General features: G+C 22.7%; 1 protein-coding gene across 8 annotated transcripts in view; it reads left to right on the top strand.

Moving 5' to 3' along the window:
* Positions 1-22,578, top strand: part of LOC127286110 (esterase FE4-like) — a 113,474-nt gene that overhangs the window by 53,429 nt on the left and 37,467 nt on the right. For 3 of the 8 annotated variants that reach the window (XR_007843695.1, XR_007843694.1, XR_007843693.1), the window contains exon 1: positions 12,872-13,068. The exons of 1 other annotated variant lie outside the window; for it this stretch is intronic. The gene's annotated coding sequence lies outside the window, so the exon portion shown is untranslated. Of the gene's footprint in view, positions 1-12,868; positions 13,069-22,578 lie in introns of those variants that run through there. 4 more of the 8 variants (XM_051312418.1, XM_051312417.1, XM_051312416.1 and 1 more) reach the window with 3 other exon arrangements.

Raw genomic sequence — 22,578 nt, 5'->3', positions numbered from 1 at the left:
ATATAATAAAACTAAATAAACTAAATAAACTTAAATATAATATAATAAATATAATAAAATTAAATTATTTTCATTTTATTTAAAAGAAATTTTTCTATTAAAAATTTATTCTTCAAATAATTTTTAAAGTTTTTTAAAATTTTAATTTAAATTGTATTGATTAAAATAATTTTTATTTTCAATACTATAAAATTACATACAATTTTAAATTATTTTAATTTTATTAAAAGCAGTGAAAAAATTTAATTGAATTGAATAAATAATAATTAAAAATTTATAAAAAGATATTTTAATACAGGAGAACACGTATAGTTGGATGTAATTATAAATTTCAAAATTTATTAAATCTAAATATTATAACCGTCGAAGACGGGTGCGACAGCTAGTTTGTTATAAAAAAAAATTATAACTAATTATATTCACTAATTTATTTAAATATATTGTTTATAAACAAATGGAAAAAAATCGAAAATTACAAAAAATAGATGCCTCCAGTCGATTTTACGGTAACAATTTCTGAAGGAATTTTTATTACATTTCAATTTTTTTTAATTCTATTGTTTTAAACAACTTATTGTTTATAATTTTATTGTATTGACAAAGTGGGTGAAAAAATTTGGAATAATTTTTCCCGTAGAACCGAATGGTGCCATCCAATTTTTTGTAATTATTAACTATTTTCTATTTGTTTATAATAATTTGTTTAAACTAATTTAATTTTAAAAAATTTAATATGAAAAATCATTACACAGTCTACGGTCCTCTTTCTAGCATTAACTGAAAAGATATTTCCACCTGCCTAATTATGGACATTAATGAATAAAAATTAATTTATATATAATTTTTAAAAATTATTTATTTGATTATTACATATATATATATATATATATATACGAATCTAATTATTTATTATTTATGTAATTATTTATTATTTACAAAATAATTAAACTAAAAATTTGATATTATTTTTACAATAAAAAATAATAAGGAACAATATTGTCAATAAAAGTTTATGTCTGTATTTTTTGCAAAAAAAAAAAAAATTAATAAATAAACAGTGCACTCAAAAAACAGTTTTGTTTTTTAATCAAAGGAAATTAATAAACGGAAAAAATATGAAAAATATTACTAAAAAAGTAAAAATTTATAATTATTACTGCATATTTGATTGACAAATTTTTATTTACTTTTTGATTAAAAAAAAATAAAACTAATTTTATTTTTTTCTAAAATAAAAATTAATATTAATATTGTTAATTATTAAAAGACATTCAGAAAATATTAATGTATTACGTCAGAACCACGTGCGAAGCATATTTAGCATGTATAGAATATAACAAACGTGTTATTTTTGCTAAAAAAAAAAATTATTAATGATATGCATTTTCAAATATTGTTACACCGATGCGATATGTCTATATTTAGCAGAGTATAAAAGTTTATTCGACAATGTTTGAAATAATAATATTTTTGTTTTAAAGCTGCATGAGATAAAAAATACCAAGATAAATAATAATAAAAAAAAATAATAATAACAATAATAGTGATAAAAATAATAATTCATAAAACGTGATACATTTTTTGAAAACAAGGAAGATCGCGTGATTTGTGGTTAATAGGAAAAATAATATAAGATATCAATTTTCACAAAGTCTTTTAATAAATCGTACTTGTCATTAATGTGTAATGTTAAATATTAGAAAAATGATAATTGGTAATTAGTTAAAAAAAAATATTAGAAAATTATTTCTCTCCTTAGTTAATTAATAAAATAAATTAACTAATAAATAAAATGGAGAAATAATGAATTATATATAGTTAATTCGTTTAGTTAATTTGCAAATTTAATTTATATATATATTATTTGATTTATAATCGTTTCCTTATAATTTTATTATAAAAATTATAAAATAAGAATTTTTTTTTTTGCTGACGAGTCAATTTCAGCCTTTTTGCTAATATATTATGCACATGATTTCTATTTTTGTCTGCAAAAAATTTCTTCTTGGAAAATGTATGATTCAGTCGTTTACAGTATATTTAAGGTGTATTCTCGAAACAGTGAAAAGGTAAATGTCTCGCATATATAAAAAAAGACACTGTTTTCATATATCTCGGTCAATATATGAACTATTTTTGAAACAATATTTTTAACGCCGCAGATTTACAATTCTTTTTATGTTTCAATTTACAATTCACATTTTATGTTATAGTTAAGCTTTGAAATAAAAATTTTATTACTCTTCTTGCATCTCCTTCCACGCGGGTAATAAAGTGATTATTTTCGTCATTTAGAATTAATGACATAATCGAATACAAGGTAATTATTTATTCATTACATACGATAACACAATATGTATACGCATTTAGCAAGATGTTTGATTACAAATTGTATAAATTTTTTTCAATTTATTTGAGAAAAAGAGGGGAAAAAGAATAAAATTTGTATTTATTATGCGGTAAATGATTTCATTTCATTTTATATTGTATGTTTAAAAATTATATGGTTAACTTAAAAAAAATAATCACATTTAAAGTAAAAAAAAAGACTCACATGATGTATTTTGAATAAAATTAATTGCAAAATTTTCGATTATAATCAGAATTAAAGTTGTCTGCATATATTTGGATCAAAAATATTCAATGATTTGTGAAAATCTCTCTCTCTATATATATATATATATATATGACTCATTTAAACAACATGATGATATTTTATTATTCTTACATGAATTTGACCGCATTAAATGCGCAGCTAAATAATTTACATATATGGGTCTCGTATTTTAACACGATTTCAGAATCAAATTTCATCAAAATTGGAATAAAATGTAATCAATGCTGGCAATTGATGGCCTTGCTCTAAATATATATAAAATGTATGTTCCAGTTTTGTCTCGATTAATTTTAACATAAAAATAAAAGGAAAAATATGCAAACAAATATTCAATAACAAATACCTTTAAGGAGGTACCACCTATTATCGAATAAACAAGCAGTTTTTGGTAAAACTTGATACACTACTAAATAAAGCTTCTAAAATTCTGTAGTTATAAATTTTTGAGACCTGTAGGTTCCGGAGAAAAAAGTTCTGATCGATTTATTTTTTCACTGTTTAACATTGATTCTTATGGGAATTCATTACTTTGTCACATATATTTTCATACTATGAAATATTAAACAAACAGATGTTGATCAAAGTTTGTATAGTTAAAGACAGATATGCAATGAACCGGTATTGTATTTAAAAAAGGACAATAGGTTCCTGTGAGAGTTCAAAATAGTTCATTTATAAATTTTTTTTCCACTTTTTGTGATACAGAAAAGATAACTTGAAACATCTGGCAACACGGCATTTCGCGTCTTCACGGTTTCCATCGTGCGCGTGCGCTTGTCAAAGTTTTGAGGTTATGCGCGCGTTATTTCAAATTTTGATTTCTGGGAAAAGAATAAAATGTTCAAATTAAAAACTGAAATTTTATTAGTTAATAAAATTTTTATTATTAACTTGAAAAATATGACAAACACGTAATATTTTTAGAAATTAAAGCTTATAAATAAAATAAATCATGGAAAAACAAAACTACAGTTGTTGACAACGTACATAACGTGAGTTGCAGTGTTGCCAGACGTTTCAAAATACCGAGGAAGTCAAATCAGACAAAAATGGTTATTGCTTTGACTAGTTCAGTGAAGGGATGGAACCTCCTTAAAGCGGTTTTTAAAAATAAATTTTTTTTTTAACCCTTAACTGGCACAATTCCGTGTTGGAACGTAAATGGCACAACGGGTCTGCTGGACCCGACGTATTTAAACGTGTATTATACAACCGGTATATTGAATATTTTTGCACAAAAATTTAATCTGAGGTAGCATATGATGTGTTTTTTAAAATGTAATTAGTTTTACAAGGATTAATTTATTTTAAGTTATTTCAAAAAATTGTGAAAAATAAAAATGAAAAATTGCGTATTTTTATTTAAAAATTCATGAGTTATTTAAATTTTAATATTCTGACTTAAAAATTTAAGGTTATGATGTATTATTCCTTAAGGGTATGTGGGAACCTCCCACGTGACCTAGTATGGAAAAATGTGTTTTGGTAGTATACATTTCACTCTAAAATGAGAAAAGATTTTTATCTAAAATTTTGAGGGACGATAGATTAGGGTACAAGGAATATCGCTGTTCTCCGAAAAATACATAATTTTGCATTAAATTTTTAAAAAATGAAGTTTAAAAAGTGACATTTTTAAACGAAAATGAAAACAAAGATGGCGGCGCATACACAGACGTTGCTTGAGTGTGTCAGTGCTCCAGGAAACAACGCCAATTCGAGCGAGTGGCCGCTGAATGAACTATAATATAATACATTATTTTACTATTTATTGCTTTATTTTCTTTATTTTTGCGTTAAGTTATGGTAAATTAGTAGAACAGCGAGATTCCTTGTACCAAACAAAATCATTTCTCCAAAATTTTAATAAGAAATCATTTTTTATTTCAGAGAAAGTTTCAAACCACGAAAAATCGTCCTTTGTCCACATACCCTTAAGGAAAAAGTTACCACAACAGCAAGACTTGTAAAAAAGATATTTATTTTGCAGAATAAAATGTGAGTTTTTAGGTTAAAATTAAAAATTTATAATTATTAATGTTTGAAGCTTATTTTGTTCTCTTGTATCGAATTAGTTGTATCAAAAAACTTTCAAAATGACTAAGAATATGTCAAACTAATATATTATTAAAATATAAAAAATATTCAAAAGCTACACATTCAATTAATTTGAGCTCAAAAAAATGCTCGGGTCTACTAGACCCATGGTGCCAGTTAAGGGTTAAATAAACTCTTTTTTTTAATAAAAATGAATTATTAATAATTTTTCAGTAATTTAAGTTATTTTTTTAAATATTGTACATACGCCATTTTAAATTTTGAAAAACAGTCTTCATTATTTTTATTCTGTAAACGTCTTTGACTACTATTAATTAATTTTATGATTATGATACACTGAGAAAAATGTTTAGTCAGAGCAACCAAAAAACAAAAAAATTTGGTTGAGTGTTTTTTATTGGCATAACAAAAATGTTTAGTTAGCTCAAACAAATTTTTTTCTTAGGTAAACAAAAATGTTTGGTTGATCAAACCAACAGTTTTTTTTTCGTAAAATTAAAAATTTGATTCTACCTTATTTCTTTTTCATTTTATCTTTTTTTATTTATTTTATTATTTATTTTATTATTTATTTATTATTTATTTATTATCAATTTAACGTTTAATTTATATTTGTTCAATTGAAATTTTTGTGGGCTTTGAAAAATTTCATCTCCACCTGGAATCGAACCTCTGTTTTTAAGCTGCGACTCAGCAGCTCTGACCACTGGACTATCCATCATTGTGAGAAATTTAAATTAATTGTTCTCTTAAGGAACGAGCTGAGAGCGAATTAAATCATTTGCCTGTCGTAATCAAATTTTGGTTAGGACAACAAACGATCATTTGGTTTTTTCGACCAAACTATTTTGTTGTGGTAACCAAATTATTTTGTTGTCGTAACCAAATTTTGGTTGAAATTTAAAAATGTTGAACCAAATAATTTTGTTGGCCTAACCAAATGTTTTGTTGAGATAACTCTACGACTTTGTTTCAGCCAACCAAAATTTAGTTACAACAACCAAAATTTCCTAACCAAACGATTTTGTTGCAAACACAAAATATTTTTTCTTTCAGTGTATATTGCTTCAATATTAAAATTTATTTAATTAAAGTTTATAAGATAATTAACGTGAATGTAGAGGAATGACTGTATAGAAAAACAATAAACGAAATTAGTTGCATACTTTTATAATTTCTTATAATCTCGACTCGTTTGCATAATATAAAATTGTTTCATATACATGTACTTACCATATATATATATACATATATTGTATGTATATCCTTGAAGTATGCACCATTGAATTCCTTACATTTCGAGATAGCGTGCTGCAATATGTTTTCCTATAGGCTAAAAATAAATATAATCAAACTAGAAATAGTAATCCTCTGTTATTGATCAGCAACCCTGTTTCACAAATACAAACGCGCACCTGTCAGAAAGTGCATTGACCTGAATTACTCTCTTGCAACGCAGAATCACCCCTTCTGGACCGCAGAAAGATGTGCTTTTCTCAAATCTTGCGCGCGCATCTCACTATGAGAATATTCGAGAATAATTTTCTTCAAGGTTTTTCTTTTAAAAGTTTCATAGACGTACTATATATACATATATTTTTTTCAAACCATTACGAAACATTTTCTTAAAGTTCTCTCATCTTAAAGTTTCCATAACAGTTTTGAAACATAATGAGAAACTTTTTTTTTTCGTTTCCTATAATTTGACAATAACATATAGTTCATAGTCACTAAGAGCTTTTATGGATTCTAATACTTTCTATATTTGTGACGCTTTTACGGTGAGAAAGGGACCTAAGGTGCCAAAAATTTTAGGTTATGTTTAGTGATTGTTTTACCCTAATTTAAAATGTATTTTTAATTATGTAACATCAAAATCAATTTTTATTGAATATTTTTGATCTAATACAGACTTAATCCCTTCGCAGTCGAGTAGAAAAATCGTTTGTGGGCCCAAAACAGTTAAAAAAAAAAGTTTCCAAAAAAATTTTATATCATCATATTAAAGGTTTTTGGGGTCGCTGAATCCGAATTTGAGGTCAGATTTTAAAAATTTTAAATGGCGGACCCAATATGGCCATTTAATATAGAGGAAAAAATTTTAAATTGATTCGATTCGTTCAAAATTCGGTACTTGGGGGTTTTTTGGGTCGCTAAATTCAAATCTGACCTCAAATTTGGATTCAGCGACCCCAAAAACTCCCGAGTACCGAATTTTGAACAAATTGAGTCAATTTAAAATTTTTTCCGCTATTTTGGGTCCGCCATTTTGAATTTTTTTAAATCTGACATCAAATTTGGAATCAGCAAACCCAAAAACCCCCGAGTACCGAATTTTGAACGAATCGAATAAATATTAAATTTTTCCGACATATTGGGTCCGCCATTTTGAATTTTTTAAATCTGACCTCAAATTTGGATTTAGCGACCTCAAAAATTCTAAAGGAACCATTTTTGTAAAAATCAAGTCAATTTTTAAATTTTTTTTGGACGACATATTAGATCCACCATTTTGAATTTTTTAATTCTGACCTCAAATTTGGATTCAGCGATCCTGAAAACCTTAGTGTATACATTGACACTCAATTCTAATTATGTTTAGTATTTTTTTTCAAATGTGGAAAAATCACAAAGGTGGCACGACTTTTTTTGGACATATATGGGCGATTGACAGTCAAGGGGTTAAACATCAGTGATTTGTATTTATAGAATTGATCATCTTTATGTATTTTTACTCCAAAAGTCACAAACATAACCTACAATTTTTTCTAAGATCCATATTTCATTATAAAGCGTCATATTTATAGTAAACTCTCTCTAAAATCTATACTAGTAAAAATTTTATGATTTAAATCAACATTATTATTTTCTATATATATATATATATATATATATATATATATATATATATATTTATATATATATATGAGGTATTTTCTAAGAAAAAAGCCACCTAAAATTTAAAGTTATTGGATTGGCTTAATACTTTGGTAAATTTTTGTTCTATATGAGAGTGAAAAATTCCTAAAATATTAGCTCATTAAAAAAAAAAAATTACAGGAAGTATAGCTATGATAAACCTTATTATGGATTTTAATTTGTAAATTGGGTTTTTGAAGAATTTTTCAAGTAGTTTTTAATACCGAAAAAATTTTGTACAAAATGTTTAACCCCACTTTTTTCAAAATTAACCCTTTCCTTATTTTTAACACCTTCTTCCCTTATTTTTTTTTTAAAGTTGCTATCTTTATAATTACATAGTTTATTGGAGAAAATCTCAGCTATCCAATGAAAATAACAAAAAAAAAAAATTCCAAGTGGGGAAAAGTAAATAAAAATAAAAAATAAGAGTTAATTTTGAAAAAGTGGGGTTAAACATTTGTTTAAAAATTATTTGGCATTAAAAACTACTTGAAAATAATCTTTCAAAAATCCAATTTACATATTAAATTTACTTTTTCACTTTTTTTTTGGAACAAAAATTTAATTAAGCCCAATTTAATACAGTGAAAAAAAAATTTATTTGATTCAAATAATCGGTTACTTGACTGTTATCAAATAAATATTTACTTGAATTAAATAATTTTTAATTGAATTAAACTGTATTTGAATCATTGAATTTTTAAGTTCTAAAGTACAATAATTATATATATATTACTTACCAAGCAGCATACATTTGAATTGTCACAAAATATTTTTTTTTGTAAAAAGTATATGTTTATAAAAAAAAAAAAATTGCTAATTTTTTGGTATGTTTTTTTTTTAACTTAATGTAATTCTTACCTTAAATTCCAGGACAAAAATTTATACGCATTTTTTGGAGCGTTTATGGATTAATTAATACCTATATTATATAAGTTTTATTTTTCTAACAATTTTTATTAATTTTTTTTATCGTATTTAAATTACTTGAAATTTAATTTTCTCAATTGAATACATTTTGAATTTGAAATTAAATATTGAAATGCAGTTGAATGAAAAAAGAAAATTTTAAAATAATAAAAAATTATTTTGAAATTATACTACAATATAATTTAGGGTACAGTGTAATAATAGTGTCGTTACTGCTCATTCTGAAATTCAATACAATACAAGGCTGTATACAAAAGTGTTAGAATTGACATCATGTGGGAGGTATAGATAAGGACATAGAATTCCGAGTGCAATGAAACGTATACATGAAAGTATAGAGTATAGGATGCATTTTGCACTATATTTAGAAGATTATGTAAAAAAAATCATTTTTTTACCTATTTTAATAAAAATTAAAAAATTAATTTTTTTTACCTATATTAATAATATCAGCTGGTAGAACAAATATTAATTTTTAGAAAAAAAATTAAAAATTCCAAAAAATTATTTATTTATACATTTTGAATACAATCAAAAGTTTTTTCATATCGCTTTTTTATTTTTTTTTTTAAATAAATAATCCGATTTAAATTAATGATAACTTATTTTCTTCAGAAAATAATTGTTAATATCTTTATTACTTGGATTTTTAAACAACTGCACCGTTTCTTTTGAATTGGGTTATTTGTTTAAAAAAAAGTGAAAATTATTTTTTAAACAAAAAAGCATATTTAAAAAAAAAACATTTGTTTAAAAATTCCAGCTGTAAAGATGTTAACAATTGTTTTCTGAAGAAAATAAGCCATCATTCATTTAAATCGGATTATTTGCAAAAAAAATAATTTTAAATCAATATAAAAAAAAAAAATTTTAATCATATGCAAAATGTTTAAATAAATAATTTTTGTAGGTTTAAAAATTTTTTCTTAAAAATTAGTATATATGTGTTCTTTCAGCGGATATTATTATTAATATTATTTTAAGTTTTTAAATATAAATTGAAATTTTTTTTTCTCGATATCTGCATTCCCGCAGGTATGAACAATCCTTAATTTCAAAAATATTTATTGATTTTAAAAAAAAGTTAATTTGATTCAAGAAAAATTTGCTTAATTCAAGAAATATATATTTTTTTTAATTTGAAAATAAGTTACATCGGATTCAGAAAATGTTCCTTTAATTTATAGAATATATTTGTTTAATATAAAAATATTTGTGCATTTTACAATTTAAAAAATTTTAATTTGTAACTTTTTTTATACGTGCATGTTTATATATATATACAATATGGAAAATCCAATTATACTCCATGCGATATATTGTAGTTTTTCCACAGATTAAAATAGTGGAAGCCTCATAAAAGTGAAAAAAAAAAAACACGTCAAGTCATTTAAATCTATTTTTATTTATCTTTATATCTTTAAAATTTTTTTTTTTTTTTAAACCATTTTTTTGTAAATAAAATCACAAATATTACAAACTGTTTTATTTTACAAAAAAAATGTTACAAAAATTTTTTTCCAATATTTTTTAATACATAAAATTTTTTATTTTTATAGAAAAAATAATAATGATTTTTAAAATAATAGAATAAATAATATTAATTGCAAAAAAATAAAATCAACCCTTAAAGATTTTTTTAATTCCAATGCAATTTTCTCCTACTATTATAACCGATGTCATATTACTGTCGAGGAGCGCATACTCTCTCGGAACAAGTGGAAAATTCCATTCACAGTAAGCCATAGGCGTAAGTAATTGTAAATTCTATTTAAAATTTTTAAAGAAAAATTGCACCGTTAATTAATTCTGTTTCATTTATTTTTCACTTTGTTAGCATTGAATAGAAATGGCAAAAATAGATGCACTATATAATTAAAAATATGAATCATCATTTATTAATCGCGTTAATTGAAAACTAAATTCTATAAATATAAAAAAATTCAAATATTTGAGAAAATCTTTTAAATAATTTTTTTTACGAATAAAAAAAAAACAAAATTCCAAAGGCATATTTTTAAAAACAGTTAAGAAATACTTAAATAAAAATAAAAGATTGAGGAATATTAGAATTTTTTTTTTTAAATTCTCTCGCGAGTCAGAGAGATTTATTTTTGAAAAATTTTTACTCCTTTTTTTATAAAAATAACTAATTATTAGAAATTCTTTAATCTATTTTTATTTATAATGACGACATAAGTTATTGACTTAATATTTTTTTTTTTCATATTATATACAAAACAGGACAAAAATATATACCTTCTGATCATCACGTCATTGTCAATTCAAAAACAATATTTATAAATAGAAACTATTTTTTTATTCATTATACTTTAATAATATATGATTAAAATAATTTGTAAACTAAAATATTTCAAACAATTTGTAAGGTTATTATTTTTGAAATATATATTAATTAATTAACATTTTATGTCATTGATTAATTTTCACGGTTTTTACATTTGATTTTTTGTATATATATTGGAATTTAGAAAAATAGATATTATTAATAAAAATTATTTAAAGTATTAAAAATAAAAAATAGTAAAAATAAAATAAAAATTGGAACATTAAAATTACTGAATTAATTTGCACAATAATATTTGTTGAATATTAATGACAATTCATTACATCTGATTCTTTTTTTTTTTCTTTTATTTTTGCGATTATTTTGCAATGCGACATGAAGCTGTGATGAATCAATCAATATTTGCATTAAAGTGAATCATTACGAAAAAAGTCTGGTTTAAAAAAAAATCTTGTATCATTTTTTTTTTTTTTATTCTCATTGCGATTATTAGTGATTAGTAAAATTAACAAAACCTTTAAAGATATTGATAATTTTAATTGACTTACAAGACTAATTCCTAATTATTAAAGAAAGTCACTCAAAATTATTTACTTTATTTATTTAACCCTTAATTGGCACCATGGGTCTAGTAGACCCGAGAATTTTTTCTCGCTCAAATTAATTAAATTAAATTAAATTAGAATGAAACATTAATAATTATAAATTTTTAATTTTAACGTAAAAAGTCACATTTTATTTTGCAAAATAAATACCTTTTTTCGCAAGTCCTGCTGTTGTTTAAGTCAGAATATTAAAATTTAAATAACTCATGAATTTTTAAGTAAAAATACGCAATTTTTCGTTTTTATTTTTCACAATTTTTTTTAACTAACTTAAAATAAATTAATTCCTGTAAAACTAATAAAAATTTTAAAAAACACATCATCACATCATAAGGGTTAAAATTATTTCAGTTATTGTAAAAAAATAAAAAAAAGAAGAATGCCTCCTTTTTTCCAATTCCCAAAGAATATATATGTATATCAAAGTAGATTTTTTTTATTTAAGGAGCTTCAACCCATTAACATAACCTCAAACTAAAAAGTAGTTTTTAACAGAACTAAAAATATATTTAACATTTATTACACTCAAATTCGACAGATTCAATTTGTACAATATTAGAAAAAAATTATTTTGAGTTAAAATTTGGTGTTAAATTAATAATTAATAAACATTTGGTATTTTTTCTTAAAAGTTAGTAAAGAATTCTAATTTTTATCCAATTTTTTAAAAACAATGTCTCATTTTTCTCTTTGAAAGATTCTCTAAAATTTTGATTTTGTGTTTTTGTTAAATAATGGTTTGTTGAAAGAATATAAAAAATAAAATTTTTTTTTGTTTATTAACTTTTGAACAAAATATTTTTTAATAAAATTCAACAAACTGAATTGTAGAAAATCTCTCAAAGAGAAAAATGAGCTATTGTTTGTAAGAATTGGATAAAAATTACAATTGTTCACTAACTTTTAAGAAAAAATACAAAATGTTTATTAATTATTATTTAACAACAAATTTAAACTCAAAATAATTTTTTTCCAAAATTGTACAATTTGATCTGTCGAATTTGGATGTAATAAATTTTAAATATATTTTTAGTTCTGTTAAAAACTACTTTTTAGTTTAAAATTATGTTAATGGGTTGAACCTCTATAAGAGAAAAAAAAAATATTTCAATATAAAAATTATAGTTTATCAACAAAATGTAAAATTAAGATAAAAATTAAAGATCTAGAAAAAGTATTATAAATAATATAAAATATAATAAATTATAAATTGTAGATAGGTAAATATCTCAAAAGAATAAAAATATCAATTTTTTTTTTCGTTTTAATCTGATTTAAGTTAATTTATAGATACAGGAAAATTTTTTTTGAATATAATTTGAATAATAATTTTTGAATATTGATTTTGAAACTATATTTATTATTCTAATGTAATTTTTTTCGCAAGTGATTTAAAAAATTAGTTTAAATACATTGTTTATCAGACTGATTGCGTTTAAATTGCTCAGAAAAAAAATAATCTAATTTGACGTCATTCTTTATTTAGGTATATATAGATGAGAATTGTAAAATTGAATTGAAATAGTTAAACAAACTAGACAAATGAGTGTAATAGAAAAAGTAATTGTATTATATTAATTGAACTACTTTCAAGAACATTGACGTTAAACTAGAGAAATTTCCAGAAGGTATATGCCTGGGGTTTGATTTGAACTTTTCTCTACCACTCGCATTTCAATACTAATTACATTCTTTTTATATACATATATAGATATATAATCATTTGTAGAAATTACTTAGAAATTGTTCTGATTCTTTTGTATATGTAATTATTGTATTATTCCAGTAATTCAAAGCAATGTGAAATAGTAGTAATAAAAATAGAATTAAATATACTAATATAATATAATTAAAAAGAGAAAAAAATAGTATAAAATTAATAATTAAAAAAAATTAATTAATTGTAAAAAAATTTTTTCTCGATTATATGAAGAGTTAAAAATGAAACACTCTAATTCACTTTTTTTTTAGCAACAAAAAACATCTATTATTATATGATTTAATTAAATTTAAATGAAGAATTAATTATAATTATTGGTTTTATTAATAAGCTTTAAATATTTATGTATTTATTTAATATTGAATGTTTATTAAAAATAAGTGTTTAATTATTATTTATTTAAATCTTACACGGGTTCAGAAACAAACCGTAACGTCTTTAACCTCTTCGCAGTCTAGTAAAAAAAATCGTTTCTGGAACCCAAACGGTACACAAAAAAAAGTTTCCCAAAAATATATCATATCATCGTATTAAAAGTTTTTGTGGTCGCTGAATCTAAATTTAAGGTCAGATTTAAAAAATTCAAAATGGCGGACCCAATATGGAGGAAAAATTTAAAGTTGATTCGATTCGTTCAAAATTTGATACTCGGGGGGTTTTAGGGGTCGCTGAATCCAAATTTGATGTTAAATTTTAAAAATTTAAAATGGCTGACCCAATATGGCGGAAAAAATTTTTAATTGACTCGATTCGTTCAAAATTCGGTACTTAGAGGTTTTTTAGATTGCTGAATCAAAATTAGAGGTCAATTATGGATTCAGTGACCCCAAAAACCCCCGAAAACGAAATTTTGAACGAATCGAACTAATTTAAAATTGGGTCCGCCGTTTTTAATTTTTTAAATCTGACCCCAAAATTGGATTCAGCGATCTCGAAAACCCTAAATGAACCATTTTTATGCAAATCTAGTCAATTTTTAAATTTTTTTGGACGCCATATTGGGTCCGTCATTTTGAATTTTTTAAATCTGACCTCAAATTCGAATTCAACGACCCCGAAAACCTTAGTATATCCATTGACATTCAAATCGAATTATGTTTAGTATTTTTTTTCTAATTTGGACATATATGTTCAAATTCACAAAGGTGGCACTACTTTTTTTGGCAATAACAATATTAACAATAAAAAATTATATCTCTAATAATTTCAAAACTAATAATCAAAATAATAATTTATTTATTAATTTGAATATAAACGGGGTTTAAAAAATAATAATAATAATAATAATAATAAAAAAAAATACTAAAATAATTTTTAAATATATTCAAAAGTTCTAATTTATTTATTAGTTTTATATGATTTCAAACTTAATTAATTTGTAAATGTTTATTAATATATTAACCAGTGTAAGATTTGAAATAAATAAATATTTAAAATACTTACAATTTAAAATAATAATAGTTAATTTATTTTTAATAACTACTTTAAATTAAAAAAAAAATTATTACAGTTATTATAAAAATTTTTTTTTAAAAAAAGATAACTAATTGCATGAACTTTAGATTTCATATATATATTATATACTTTAAAAATTATTTATTTCTAAAATAAATAATTTTAAAAAAATGCTAAAATTTTGTTTTTGAAAAATTAATTTAATTATGTTGGTACTTATTTTACTAACAGATTTTAAATTGTTAAAAATTTTAAAGACCTTGCGCCTATTTATTTCTGAAATAAATAATTTAAAAAGGTACTAAAATTTAAAATAAATAAATAAAATAATAAAATAAAAAATTTTACTATACAGATTTTAAATTGTTAAAATTTTGAAAAAATTGACAATTTTTTGTATAATATTTAACAAATAAATTATAACGAAAGTAGAATAATTTTTTAAAAATTTATATTTGATTAAAAAAAGATAAATAAAAATGCGAGATAACTGAATTTATAGTAAGATAAAAATTTTTAAAGATCTAATATAACAATAAGGAAAGGATTATCATCAGGAAGTTGGCTTATATTTATATATTGTTGAATAATAAAAAAGACAAATGTTACGTAAAGATCATAACTTATTTATTGAACCTGACATAAAAATCATCATATGATACATAATAGTGATGAACCGAGGCAAGCTTTCAAAACACTAGATATATTATTGTTTTTTTTTTTTTTGTTTCTTTTTTTTTATATTATTCTCGTGTACATCTCATGTGCATTATTTTTATCAAACGCTATAACAGATTTACTCTATACAAATGGAATGTGCACCTCACACTTCTCACTCTTTCGATTTTTGCATAACATTTTCCACAAAAATAATACATTTTTTTTTTGTATTTATAGAATTTAATAAAAAATGCAAAAAAAAAATTGAAAAAAAAATCTTAACATTTTTTATATTGAAAAAAAATTACTTTCAATTTAAAAGTATAATTTTAATTACCAAATAAATTTTCAGCTTTTATAAATTAAATTTCTTTTTAAATTATATAAATTACAGTAAAAAATCTTTTTCTTTTTTTTTTTGGTACAATAACTAGAATTCTTATTTTTACCAAGAATTGAAATTTTACTTTTTTTAATATTTTTTAATGAAAATTATAAAAAAAATATACAGTTTTTTTTTCTTTTAGTAAAAATGATTTAAATTTTGAAAATTTTATCTTAAAACAATATTGAAAATATCCAACAAAATTTAGAATTTTTTTTGGCAAATATGATTTTTTTTTTCGATTTTCTTATGTAAGAAATTTTTTATTTCAAACAAAAATCGAAAAAAGTGAGATGAACAAAGTTTTTGTAACAAAAATACTTCTATATAATTGTCGAAAAAAAAAAAGAAAACAAAATAAATAACTAAAAATTAAAGTTCAAAAGTGGAGATAAAGCGAAATTTGAAACTATACTTTTAGATATTTATTTTTTTGATTCGTTTCAAATTCCACTTTTTTTTTACAACATTATTCCTGGGATTTTGGCAGTGACATTCAATTGCCATGGATGAGGAGAAAACTCATTGGCCATTTTTTTTTCTCTACTGTTTGCTTTTCTTTTTTTCTTTTTTAATTCAAGGAGAAATAAATTTCAAAAAAGTGAATTTTGAATTTTCATATCGTGTGCAAAAAAAAAAAATGCCTTTTCGTTTCTCTTCAGCCATGCTCTAAAAATCAGCTCAAAATGTCCCGAGAGAGGTAATCACAAATCGTAAAATAGAAAAAAAAAATATCAAATAAATTAAAGCGAATCACCCACTAAAACGGGGACCTACACATTATTCAGGAGACTAATAATTTTTTTTTTTACAAAAAGTTATTTTCCAATATTAAAATTAAATTATATTTAATTTTATTAAATTATTTTACTTCTTTAACTGTACAATTTAATTTGAAAAAAATTATTTTTCAATTTTTATAACAGTAATAAGAAGGGCAATGAAATAAAAAAAATTTACAAATAAAAATGAAAAATAAAAAAATACAAACATAAAATATATTAGAGTAAATAAAAATAATAGTAATTAAAAACATTAGAATTTGTGTGTAAAAATAATTTTTTTTTTTTTTTTGAAATAAATAAAGAATATTTAGTCTCCTTTTTATTGTGCGCAGTCCTCGAGTGACGTTATTATAATAAATATAGATAGTATCTTTTTAAATCTCTCACTAACTCTAGTAACACCGCTTAATCAAATCAGTACAAATTATTCGACGAGATTATCGGGATCGATATTGTACATAATTAAAGATATTTTTTTTTTATTTTTTCTTTTATACATTGTCGTCAACGATTGTTATAAATATACCTTTAAAACGGTTATACAAATCTGGTCCCGAAAAAATCTCGTTCAGCACCATGTTTTTTTTTTTTTTAACATCCAACTGGCTAGAATAATTTTTTCTTTTTTTTCGTTTAATACAGTCTTTAAAAGCGGCAACTTGGAAATATAATTTTCATTTTTTCCACGACACGTCCACGCGCCATTTTTTTCCGATGTTTTCTCTCTCCTATATTATTCAAAAGAAAAAAAATTATTCTTCGCTTCAATAAAAAAATTTTTTTTTTAAAAATGACTACAAATTTATTTTTACAAGAATTATTTCAATAATTTGTTATTTGAAAATAAATTATTGGAATTTTCATAAAAAAAAGTGTTTATAAATAACTGTATTGAAAATTTTATAAACTAGTAAAATTACTGTTTTTAAATATTTATTTAAATTGAAAATAAATTTTTGACATTGCAATTTAAATATTAAAATAATTCAAATATTTCAATTTGTGTATTAAAATTTAAATATAAGAAATTAAATATGAAAATTTTATTATAAAAATTTAATATGAAAATTTTAATAGGTTTAATCTTCGATGCCACACTTATTTTTGTCAAATTTGGAAATGAAATTTTTTTACAACTTTCTACATTACCGACTGGTTAAAGATTTAACTAGTACAGCGCTGACTGCTGACAGTATCCACTATGAAAATTTTAATATGAAAATTCAAATACGAAAATTTAAATATTTAATTAATTTTTATTTAATGAAAAATTAATTTAAAAATATCCATCATCGAGAAAAATGTGAATTATAAATTGAAGCGTAGAATAAATTATTTTTTGAAAGTATTTACATTCTTTTCACCCATTTTCTTTTTTTTTTCTTTTTTTGTAAAAATGCAAATCCTTGCTGACAATATACGTTATAATATTGTTCTACTGTACATCATTGTCTCACTAATCTTACATCAGAGAACCGCTTCGTTGTTCATGCCGAATGTCGAACGAATGTTGTGATAAAAAAATAAAATTGAGATAAATTTCAATTTATCTCGAAATCATTGCAATCATCTTCAATAGTGACTATTTTAATTTTATTTAATTTTTTTCATAAATTATCCCAAAAATTTATTATTATTTTTCTATTACAATTTTATCATAACTTTCGCTCGTCATTTTGCAAAAAAAAAATTTTTTTTTTTTATTATAATTTCTCTTTGATTATAACCATTGCAGAATTAATATTCTACCTTATAGCTTACGGTATCACAGAGTTTACACGCGGCTTATATTATTGTTTTCTTTTTGTCATTTCGCCAATAATGTCATCACTGCGTTAAGAAAAAAATATATTTTACATTGAAAAAAAAAAAAATGTTAAATTGAAAAAAAATTATTTTACATTAAAAAAAGGAAATTTTTTCAAATTGTAAGATTTGCCGAAAAAAAAAAATTGCATTTTCATTTATGGGGTGTCTTTGCAGCCCAGCTGCTCTTGTACAATCAGAAAACATTGGAGAGTGTCTAATCACTTTTTTTATTATTCCCCTCTTATTCGCTATCTATAAGAACGTGAACGTGACTTTTTTATTTTCCAACTTGAATATTCTCTCTCATATAAAAAAAAAATTTCTCCCAATTATTCAAAATTCGTGTGAAATAAATTTTTTTGAAAATTAAAATTTTTTTTTGAAAAGGGTAAATTCAAAAAAATTTTTTTTTTATATAGAGAATATTCCGTTAGTAAAAATACGATGTCGCCTACATTTTTTGGATAGTGAGCAGATTTTTAAATTTTTCTCTTGGGATAAATAGAGAGGTGAAAATAAAAATCCGCGCCAAAACGATTGTCGTCTTTTCGAATTATTTATATTGAATATTAATATTAATTTCACACTCCAATTTTTATTTTGAGTATTTTTTTTTTTTGTTTTAAAACTAATTCATCTCAAAAATAAATATATATATTTTTTTTTATTAAAAATAATATGTAATACTGGTCATATTATACCATTTGAAACTAGAAATTGTAATTTTAGAATCGTCTGGCCCGAATTTTTTGTTATATATAACAGAACGAGTATATATATATATATAAGTACGAAAAATCCTGCGACGTTGAATTTTTTTTCTTTCTTTTACAATAAATATTTTTTCTTATATATCTAAATATATATATATAGGCTTTCGTTTACATTCTCTCATTCACTCTCTTCACTCTCATTCATGTCTTTCTTAAAGCTACGAAAAAAAATCAAAAGGCAAAAGCGACATCCAGTGACGCAAAAAATTATTTCCATTTTTATTAAATTTTTTTTTTGTCAATCTTTTTTTTAGTGCAGAATTTATATATAAAGAGTAATTATAGAATAATTAAACAAATATATCATTTCCTTTACTAGTATTTCGAATTGAATATAACAAAATTAGCACACGAGGACGTCAATATTCACTCTTTTGCTCTAATATTCTCTATATAAAATGGAAATGGAATTTCAAGAGGGAAATTTGACGGATCTTCGTCCTTGGATGTTAATTTTGATATAATCTGCTCTTTTTTTTACAGATTGCATTACTCTCTCCAAAAAAAACCCTAAAGCTAATTTCTCTCGATGTTATCATAATATAATTTATATATATATATATTTATAGTTTATACAATAAGCAAGCAAGTCGAGATGATTTTCAAAAATTTATATTATATTTACATTTATAGTAAATAAATTTTATTTAAATAAATTGACTGTAAATATATAATTTATAACAGAATAGTAAAGCTTTTTCTTTTATGTAATGAGTAAAACTTGTTTTTTTTTTTCTTGACAAAACTTAACGAAACAAAAAAAATTTTTTGACTAAATTCATTACAAATCAGGCAGACTGAAACGTCATTTAAAAAATGACGTTAAAATTTTATTAACCCTAGAAAGCACATCTGGGGTAGAAAACTACCGCAGAAAAAATTCAAATTTCAATATTTTTTTTGCAGCCTACTAGCCTATATTTATTTGGCGTAAATAAAATTTTTTTATTTAAATCAAATAAAAATTAGGCTGTGAGATAAATATATATCATTTCTCTTGGTGTCAATTTTAGATAAACGTCGTTTCATCCTCTGCCAGTTTTAAAATGAATTTGGTATTTTGGAAAAAAAATTTCTCTATCCAAATAAATATAGAAATTCTTACATTTATTTTGATCGCACGAGTTTTTTTTTTTTTTTAGTTTTCTTTTCTTTTTGTATTTCCAGTTCAAATGAGCAAAATGTCATGATAAAATTTTAATTGGCAACACGGTTTTTGTATAATATTCTATATATATACTCTCTTTTGAATTATATATAGTTAAAAATAACTAATTTAATAGTAAAAAGTTGAAATAGTAATATTTCTGCTAATCTTTTAATATTCTACTAATCTTTCAGTTGAAAATAACTAATTATTAGTTAAATTCACTTTTAGGTTATGTCAAAACTAAAATTTCTGGTAACTATTTTTAATTAGTCAAATTTAACTATTTTTCACTTATTTACTTTTTTTTTACTAGTACTTAGTTATTTTTTTACTAATTTCTGAAGCAAAAAGTTATTTTACTAAAAATTAGTTATTTTTAACTAATTTAGATTTAGAGAATACTCTGAAAAAACAAATTTATTTGATTCAAATATTCGGTTACTTGACCATTATCAGATAAATATTTACTTGAACCAAATGATTTTTAAATTAAATAAATAATTATAAAAAAAAATAAATTATTAATTTAATATTACATAATTAAATTGTTAATTAAAAATATTATGTAATTAAATTATAATTAATTTAATAAATTTTATAAATTGTATTTGAATCAATAATTTCTGAATTTGAAACACATACCATTTAAGTGATTCAGAAAATAATTATTTAATACAAATATTCATTTCATAATAGTCAAGTAACCGATTATTTGAATCAAATAAATTTTTTTTTTTCAGTGCAGAGAACGTGAAACAAATTAACGAGATAGAAATTATTTTACAAAGAAGAAAATTTACTTTCACGGGAAATAAGTAAATAATATAATGATAATAGTTATAAGAGCATTAATTTTGTACTATTGGTAATTAAAATTTTATTTTTATAATAATCATATTGTATTTTCTTTTTGTTTAAAGAGCAAAAATAAATCCAGTTGAAAACATTAGTGAAAAGCAAAAAAAATAGTTATTTATGTGCGACGATCAAGATGAAAAACCGGTATACAAGATTGCTGGGCACATAACTATTACCATCAAAGTGAATCTGATGTATACCATATTTGTCTCTTCACGTATTTGCTTTCGTTTTTTATATATATAGAAGAGAAAAATCGTCATCAGCCAATTTAAGTAAAATCTACTCTCACCTTGTTTCTCGTTCTCTCAGTGAAAAAGGCGCACATTTTCAAAAATTATATATATATATATATTTTTTTTTTTACCAAAGTGCAAGTGGATACCAATTTTTTTTGTCGCTATTTAGAAATTAGTACAATTTTTTCTCGATTACTTTCAAAAAGAAGAGAATAATAATTATTAAATAATTCTTCTAATAAATGAAACAAAAAAAAGAAAAATTAGTGGACAGAAATCATTTTTTTAATATGACACAATTTTAGAAAGAAATATTTTAAAATTTTCAAAAAGAACATTTTCTATAGAATAAAATTATTTAATTTAGAGAAATAAACACTGAAAACAAAGTAGATTTAATTCGAAGAAAACTATGAGCCTGGCTACACCGAGAGCCAACCAGGAGCATTAAATTTGATGCTCAGGCGTATTAAACGAGTAGATTTTATTCGCGTCTGCGCAGAATGTTTCTGTAAATCTGCGATCATGGTTGCGATAGTGACAGGTTAGAAAAGTTTGCTAGCTTCTAACCTGTCCCTATCACAACCATGGTTGCAGATGTACACAAACGTTCTGCGCAGACGCGAATATAATCAACTCGTTTAATACGCCTGAACATCAAATTTAATACTCCTGGTTGGCTCTCGGTGTAGCCATGCTCTCAATTTATACTTTTCTGTATTTGATCCACTAATTTTCATGTTTCATTTCTGAACTTTGAAAGGATAAATTTATTATCATAAAAATTAGTGGATCAAATACGGACAAATACAAATGTTGAATCCCTTTTTCAGTGTAGAAAGAATAATTTTACGTATATAGAAAATTCTAAAAAGAAAATATAAAGTTTCTTTTTCACTTACTAATTTGGCATCTGTATTTTCTGTAAATATATAAATTACAACTGACATTAGTAGTAATGATAAAAAAAAAATCTCTTGTATCCGAGAAAAAAAATTGTTTTGTAAAATCGTTGAGAACCTTCGATGCAGGAATTAAAGTATAGAACACACATACCTTTTTTGTTCAACTAGAGGATTGGCTAACAATACAGTAATAATTATTCTTGATGAAGAATAGCATATATATACATATATGTAAGGATTCTACCGTAACAGTTTGAAAACTTTTTCAAAATCTTGACAAAATTTTCCCTAAAACGTTGAAATTCTATAATTCTTGACACTTATCCCAACATTGTTCTTCCTTAGCTGCTAAAGGATATTTCTGGATATATATATATATAATATATTCGGATGTATTTT

The sequence above is a fragment of the Leptopilina boulardi genome, unplaced genomic scaffold (genome assembly GCF_019393585.1).
Source record: "Leptopilina boulardi isolate dan_hultmark-lab unplaced genomic scaffold, ZJU_Lbou_2.1 LbouV2_348, whole genome shotgun sequence".
NCBI classification, from domain to species: Eukaryota; Metazoa; Arthropoda; class Insecta; order Hymenoptera; family Figitidae; genus Leptopilina; species Leptopilina boulardi.
The sequence above is the reverse complement of the archived record's forward strand: the minus strand, read 5'-3'. Positions and strand labels throughout refer to the sequence as shown.